At 50.7% G+C, this 7,472-nt stretch overlaps 1 long non-coding RNA gene across 2 annotated transcripts; it reads left to right on the top strand.

Moving 5' to 3' along the window:
• The first annotated feature begins 247 nt into the window (after positions 1-247).
• On the top strand, positions 248-6,564 carry LOC132655170 (uncharacterized). 2 transcript variants are annotated; one of them, XR_009592840.1, is made up of 3 exons: positions 248-451; positions 2,734-2,902; positions 6,389-6,564. It is a non-coding gene; the product is annotated as an uncharacterized LOC132655170 (long non-coding RNA). The 2 variants fall into 2 exon arrangements; XR_009592841.1 differs by having other exon boundaries at positions 2,720-2,902.
• Positions 6,565-7,472: the final 908 nt, after the last annotated feature.

Below are 7,472 nucleotides of genomic sequence, written 5' to 3'. Positions count from 1 at the left end.
GGGTCATCGGCAGCAGGAGGCTCTGCACTCATCAGTGTGGTGGACCTTGTGTCTCCACCGTTGGACAGGTGGCTCCGGGTATATGGGAGCTGGTATCCCTTTCTGTGAACACATCTGGGGCAAAGCCCAGTGTATCTCACTCAGGCCTTAACACACACCTGGAGCAGGTTAAAGGTCACGGGGGTGCGGGGGTGGGGGTGAATGGAGCGCAGGCTCAATTCCTGTTTCTTTGACCAGAGTGTGCCTACCCCAAGTGCTAATTTACATTACATGGCAACCAAATCAGCTTGGAGGACAGCAGAGCCAGGCTGTGGCCTGCTGTGGGCAGCAGTCCTCGCTCGGTTCGGCCAACCTCCCCGTGGCCCTGGATCCACCTCCCTCCGGCCTTTGAAAATTCTTCAGCAGAGACATCATTACCCTAGCATGGCATCGAGGGGCCCCACAGTGAAAGGTGAGCACCCCTGTCTCTCATGGGGAATCCTGGGTCACCTGCTACTCTGAGGCCGTCAGAGAGCCACGGGCGGGGCTGCCGAGTGCCCGCTGAGTGCCAGGCCCCACCCGAGGCTCTTTCACACACATTAAGTCATTGTTCCCTCACAAGACCCAAAGAGGACGGTAGTATCGTTGTCAGGGAACCAAGAAAGAAAGCGAGTCACCACTAGTTCTCTGTATGAACAGGGGTGGCCTAGGCCTGGCTGATGAGCGTGTTATCTTTGAGCAGAAGCATTTTCCTCCCAGGTGCCCACTGTCTGGGAGGCGGATGGGATCAGCACCTTCCCCACCTCAGTCCACCTGGCATGACGGCCTCTTCCTCCCTTTCATCTCATTATAATGTTGGCACCAGCTGAGGCTGGGCGGGTAGGCACCTGGTCGATACCAGAGAAATGCAGCTTGATAAGAGCCATCCGGGCTGATATTGCCGTTTGTTCTTGGAGCATGCAAAACCCTCCCAGGATCCAGATGGGTGGCTTACACTCAGGTGGCTAGGGTTAGGGTTAGGGTTAGGGTTAGGGTTAGGGTTAGGGTTAGGGTTCTGTGCCTAGTTAGGGTAACACACACCTGTAATCTCAACATTAAACAGGCGAGGCCAAGGCAGGAGGTTCTCAAGTTTGACTCCAGGCTGAGATGTATCGGGGTGAAGAAAAAGAGAGAGAGAGAGAGAGACGGGGGAGAGAGAGGAAAAAAGAGGGGCTGGTGGGCTGGCTGAGCAAGTAAAGGTTTCCCGACTCAGAGCCTGATGGTTTGAGGTGGATCCTTGGACTGAGTCTGAACCCAACGTGGTGGAAGGAGAGCACCAAGTCCTAAAAGATGCCCTCCGACCTCCACGGATGCTCTGTGACACACACGCGCCACCCCCAACCCCAAAATGGAGCTAAAAAAAAAAAAATAAGAAGAAGAAGAGAAAGAAAAAGAGGAGAGGGAAGGAAGAGGAGGTGGGAGAGGAGGGAACTCAGTCTGCTGGCTGGAGTATGTGGGGCCCTGGGTTCAATTCACATAGCCGGTGACACACACCTGCAGTCTCAGCACTGAGGCGCTGGAGTCGGGAGGATCAAAAAGTTAGGTCAGGGTCATTCTCGGCTACAGGGAGTTCCAGGACAGCCTCCGCTGCTCGAGGTCTTGTTTTTTAAAAAAAAGAACAGGAGTGGGACTAGAGAGAGATGGTTCAGCAGGTAAAATATTTACCATGCAAGCCTGATGACCTGAGTTTAATGCCCTGAATCCATGTAAAGGTGGAAGGAGAGAACTGACCTCCACGCACGTGTCATCACACACACACACACACACACACACACACCAGAACTTCTCTCAGTGTCAGGGAAAGCCCCTGGCCCTGCCCTAGCCTGCTCAGTGTCTGGCTCAGCCACGTTCAGCCAGTCCCGAATGACTCACAAGTGACCCCACCACCCTCTGCCTCAGTGGTGCCTCCTGTAAAATGAGCGTAGCCACTCTCGGTTAAGAAATCACACGATGAAAGGCCTCCGGTGGTTGCACTCTGTCATTAAGTGGTCGGTCTTCCTCGCTCTTACTCATCTGGCTAGGAAGGCGTACGAAGGGGAGCCATCCCGGGAAGGAACAGAGGGCAGAAATGCTGGGCCTGGCGCCTCATGTCTGTTAGCCCAGCACTCAGGGGGGCGGGGGGCGTACTGAGGCTCGAGAATCACCAACCTCAGGGCTAGCCTGTGCTACACAGTGAGCTCCAGAGTAGCCGGAGCTACTTGGTGAGGCTGTTTCAAATAAAGAAAAGGGACTGGTGAGATGGCTCAGTGCTGAAGGCCTGGGTTAGAAACCCGGAGCCCACGTTTAATAAAACAAAACAAAACAGCAGCAGAACCCTGTAGTGTTGTGTTCAGTGAGGGATTCTATCTCAAGGGAATGAACTAAGAGCTGAGAGTGATAGAGCAGGTAGGAAGCACCTTCCTTTAGTCTCTACCCGTGTGAAGATGGGCACACACACACACACACACACACACACACACACACACGGATACAGACACAGACACGGGTGCACACACCTGCACGTACCACCAAAAACAAACAAGGAAAAAAAAGACAGTAAAGAAAGAGAAGAGAAAGAAATGCCATCTGTGCCCACAGCTTAGCCTGGTGCCACTGAACTCCTCAGTCCAAACTGGAAGCATGTTCCTTGTCACAGAGACAAGTCACCATTTAACCAACCTATGCTGATTGGGGCCAAACTCTCCCAGTGACAAAACGATAGGTCCTGTTTGCCAGGTAAAGTAGCCCAGCGGAGCCTGGTGAAGGTCTGCCCTCCCGCAATCTCGCACCTGCCTCCTGCCCAGCCCAGCCCTCCAAAGGTAGTATGAGGAAGAAGTGACTTGGAGAGACAGGACTCCGGCTGAAGGGAAAACACACACCTAAAGGTCTAAATGTGACTCAGCTGGTAAGTGATGCCTGGCATGCTCCGGGTTCGACCCCAAGCACCAGATCAATCTGTGATGAGTCAGTCCAGTGGCACATTGCCTTTGAGCCCAGCACTGCAGAGGTAGAGGTACAGGAATCAGAAGTTCAAGATCATCCGTGCCTACTTAGGCACTTTTAGACTGTATTATAGGAGCTCTTGTCTCAGAATGAAAAGGCTCGGACAGTGGGTGAGCTCTACAGACTTGGCCAGAAAAATCCCATGCCTGAAGTGGGATCTCATTGTTTTTATTTGCCTTCCTTAAAGTTTTTTTTTTGTTTGTTTGTTTGTTTTTTTTTTTAGTACTTGCTCAGACTCTCCCAGCTTTTATTAGGTGTCAGAATATGGCTCAGCTCAAGTTCACATATGTAGAAAACTGGACCTGTCTGGCCCTTCCTTCCCCTGAGCACAGTTGCTCCTTTGTACACAGCCAGGTTCTCGCCATCTGCCTACCACCCTCTGAGCCTCAAATGTGTACATCCTGTGAACAGTTTGGTATCTCTCCTCCTAGGAAGTAGCCAAGTCTTTTTGTTTCAGGTAGAGTTTTGCTGGCCTGGAACTCCTGGAGACTCTTGCCTCAGCCTCCTGAATACTGGGATTACAGGTGCAAGCCACTGACTTGCCCTCCCGGCTCGGGCCTGCCAGGGCTGCCCCTGCTGCCCGGAGCACCCTGCCCGGCCAGGCCCTGCCCCGGTGGCCGTGAACTTTGTGTCGGAGGGTGTGCACTTGGCTTCTCAAGCCCACCCGTTGACGCACTCAGCCCCCCTCCTTAAAGTTTTAAATACATTTAAGTGGTAAAGTATCTCACATCTAGAGCAAAGTCCAGAGGACTCCATCTGGCAGCCACATACCCCTGCTACTAAGCTTAAACAAATGACATCTGGCTGTCTTCCCTTCAGGTCTCTTTCAGTCAAAAATTTAAATATCAACAGCAAGACTGAAGCCATTTCCTGGTCCTCGCCTTTCCTTTCCCTTCAGAAGAAACTGTGACGTGGGAATTGGTTCCCACACCCTCATACCCATGCTTCAGATGGCTTGGCGCTCTGCCGGGGACGGGCTTCTGCCCGTTCAGAATATGCTTGCTTGGCATGTATGGAGCTCTGGCTTCGACCCCCGATGCTGCAGTAACTTGGTATGATGACAGAGCAGCAGTCCCAGAACCTCAGAGGACGACCAGGACCAGGAGTCCAAGGTTGTCACTGGCTACAGGGAGAGTCTGAGGTCAGCCTGGGTTGTGTGAGATGCGTTGAGGGGAAGGCAGGCAGGCTTGCTGGTTGGAGTCTAGAATGCGTGGATGGGTACTTACTCTCCGGGTCTGTCCTGGGAGTTGCTTAAAGAACAGGAGCTGGGGGTTGATGTGGTGGCACACGCCTCTGATCCCAGCACTTGGAGGCAGAGGCAGGTGGATCTCTGTGAGTTCGAGGCCAGCCTGGTCTACAAAGCAAGTCTAGGGCAGCCAGGGTTACTCAGAGAAACCCTGTGGAAAAACTAACAAACAAAATGTCCAGACCCCTTCTCTCAACACGGTAATTCCTTTCTTTTTACAAACTCAGGTTCAGCATGGGAGTCCTTCTGGAACCCAGATTCACAGTTTGAAGGTAGTGAGTCTAATGGAAAGCCTCCCCTGACAGGGAATGGTACTAGTTCCTCGGGGAGAGGAAGTGGCTCCTTCCAGGTCATGCAGCCCAGCCGGCAGAATGGCAGTGCCTTCTGAAGCCCTGAGGCTCTGACCTTTCTTACAGGCCAATGAGGAAAGACGGATGGTCGCCCAGGCCCAAAGCACAACCTGCTCTTGCAGTCTGGCAAAGGCAAACAGATCAGAGGAGGCCAAATAACTTCATCAAGGAGGAGTGGTGGGTTATGAGGAAAGTCCTAGATCGGTGCTGTCTAATGTGGCAGCCCTGAGCCCTATGAGGTTTTTGTTGTTGCTTTGTTTTGTGGGTTTGTTTTTTTTTTTTGGTTTTTTTTTTTTTTTTTTTTTTTTTGAGACAGGGTTTCTCTGTGTAGCCCCTTGGCTGTCCTGGACTCGATTTGTAGACTAGGCTGGCCTCGAACTCACGGAGAGCCACCTGCCTCTTCCTCCCTGAGTTCTGGGATTAAAGGTGGGCACCACCAGAGCCTTGTTGTTGTTGGTGTTGGGAAAGGAGTTAAGGATATGCTGGGGTATACCAAGAAAATATAGTTTGGTCACATTTGTTCATTTTTGATGAACAATTCTAGGGGATGCCTAGAATTGAACCCAAGACCTCTCATATGCTAGGCAAGTGCTCTACCACTGAACTGTGGCCCAAGAATACTGTGCATACGAGGTTTGGAAGACTTCACACACACACACACACACTATATATATATATATATATATATATATATAATGGAGCTCATTAGTTATGTATTGGTTCCCCCACCCTCACCAAAACAAAATTCTGGATATGTTAAGTAAAACATACCTCTAAACTTAATTTTACCTGTTTTCTCTATTAACAGATTCTCTATTTTGTATGTAGTTTACGTTATACAAACAGAATTGCCCTACAACTCATTGTGCACAGTGGCCAGAAGGCTGAAGCAAAGAGGTGCTCTTTACTCCAGCCCCACCTTCTAGCCCTTGGCCTGCACAGATCTGGGGAATCTTTGTCATATGAGAACCTCTCCCGACAATGCCGGGCTTTCTTTCCCGGAATGTAAGGAGGGTGTCCATTGATTCACATTCAGAACAGAACGTTGAAGCTGGGCTCCCTCCTGGGCCTGCACATCACCTGGTCTGGAGGAGCAGATCCTCCGTGGGCACAGGGCTGTCTCCCAGGGGAGACACCCTGGAGTGCTCCTGCAGAGGCAGGGGGCTGCTGGGGGGGGGCAGGGCCTCTGAGAACATTGACTCTGCATTGACATCGCGGGCAGACTGTCCCCTCCTCTCTGCCTTGCACTCTTGCCCAGGCTCTGCTCTTCCAGACAATTCTTTTCTTCTCCTGAGCTGATAAGGCATGGAGCTTCTCTATTGGAAATGTTCATCTGCCATCTCCCCGAACAGCTGGAAGCTGCCAGCTCGCCACTTCTCCCACTTAAGGCAGGTGTATTGGGGGTGCACCTTTGATCAGGAGAAAAATGCCATGCTCTTCAGTACATGTCAGGGAGATAGTATTCAAGTTGTAACAGTTCGGGGGGAGGAGGGGTTCAGTGTATTGGGGACAAAAATAAAAATAACACAAATACCCTCACAAGCAGAAACTTATATATGTTTATATGCGTGTAGCCATATGTCATAAAAAATAACACAGATAGATGTACATACTCAGATGGACAACAATCCCAAGATGTGTTGTCATTGTTTTTAATCTTTCACCCTTTGCTTTGCACATCCAAAGCTTCAAACTGGTTTGAAGCCCTGGAGCCCTCCCCGCAACCTGGCCGATCTCAAGATAAATGAATTTCACGAAAACTCTTCCCTGGAAATCTGCTTTCTAATTTCAGAAAAGTTGTCAACAGATGACTGTGTTCCAGGAACCACAGACAAGCAGGAACCAACATCGGCGTGAAGAGTTCTCTGTTTTCATCCCACAAAACATCTAACAGAGTTGACAGAGCTAATGACTCTGCGCTGTGCTTTGTGGGAATTCAATAGTAACTCGAGAGCGGTTTTTAAATAAATGACGGAAATCATATTGTTGCCTTTACTCATCCAAAACTGAGAAGTTTTTCTTTCTTCACTGTGTTACTTCCGTGGGTCTCTGATGAAGTTTCCTGTGGGTTACTGTGTCATTTCTTCATCATATCCACCCCACCCTCCCCAACCCTCCCCACCCAGACCACAGGCCAACAACAAGCTCTTATTGTCCTCCGCCTGCCCTGCACAGCTATGCAAAATCCTGTGCTTTGGCTACTTCTTCTCAGAATATCCACCAATGGAGGGGAAACCCCAGAGCAAGCCAACCAAACAGATAATGACTCCATTTGGTGCTGGCACATGCCTGTGATTCTAGTACCTGGGCAGTGGAGAAAGAATGAGTAGCAGCTTCAGGCCAGCCTCAATTACATAGCGTTCGAGGCCATCCCAGGCTATGGTGTGATCCTGGCTCAAACAGGACAGGAAAACTTAGACAGCGATGGCAGTCCAGGATGTTGCCCCCAGTGACAATTCAGGATAAAGCCACAGCTGCTGCCATATGTTCTTCATGCTCTGGAGACACCCTAGTGCCAGGCGGTTGAGGACAGCAGGATGTTGGGCTGTGGGCTCGCTTAGAGGGACATGGGCTGTAGAGGTTGGAGAGGGGAATCCTAAGAGAACGGATTTGCAACAACAAGGACCAAAGTTCAAATGCCGGCGGCTCACGCTCTGGACACAGGGCCTCCGGTACTTGGGTCTCCTCTGAACCTCGGTATCTTCATCTATGAAACAGGAGAAGCATTCAGATCCTCTTAGGAATCAAGCAAGCTGCTGTCAGTGATAGTCTGATACATGGGGGATAAGCCCTCGTCCCCTTCCCCTTCCCAGGAGGAAGCAAGAGTAGAGGAAGAGATGACAAATTTGGTAGCCCTAGTATTTGGGTCAAGAACC

This window comes from Meriones unguiculatus, chromosome 7 (genome assembly GCF_030254825.1).
Source record: "Meriones unguiculatus strain TT.TT164.6M chromosome 7, Bangor_MerUng_6.1, whole genome shotgun sequence".
Lineage (NCBI taxonomy): Eukaryota > Metazoa > Chordata > Mammalia > Rodentia > Muridae > Meriones > Meriones unguiculatus.
The sequence above is the reverse complement of the archived record's forward strand: the minus strand, read 5'-3'. Positions and strand labels throughout refer to the sequence as shown.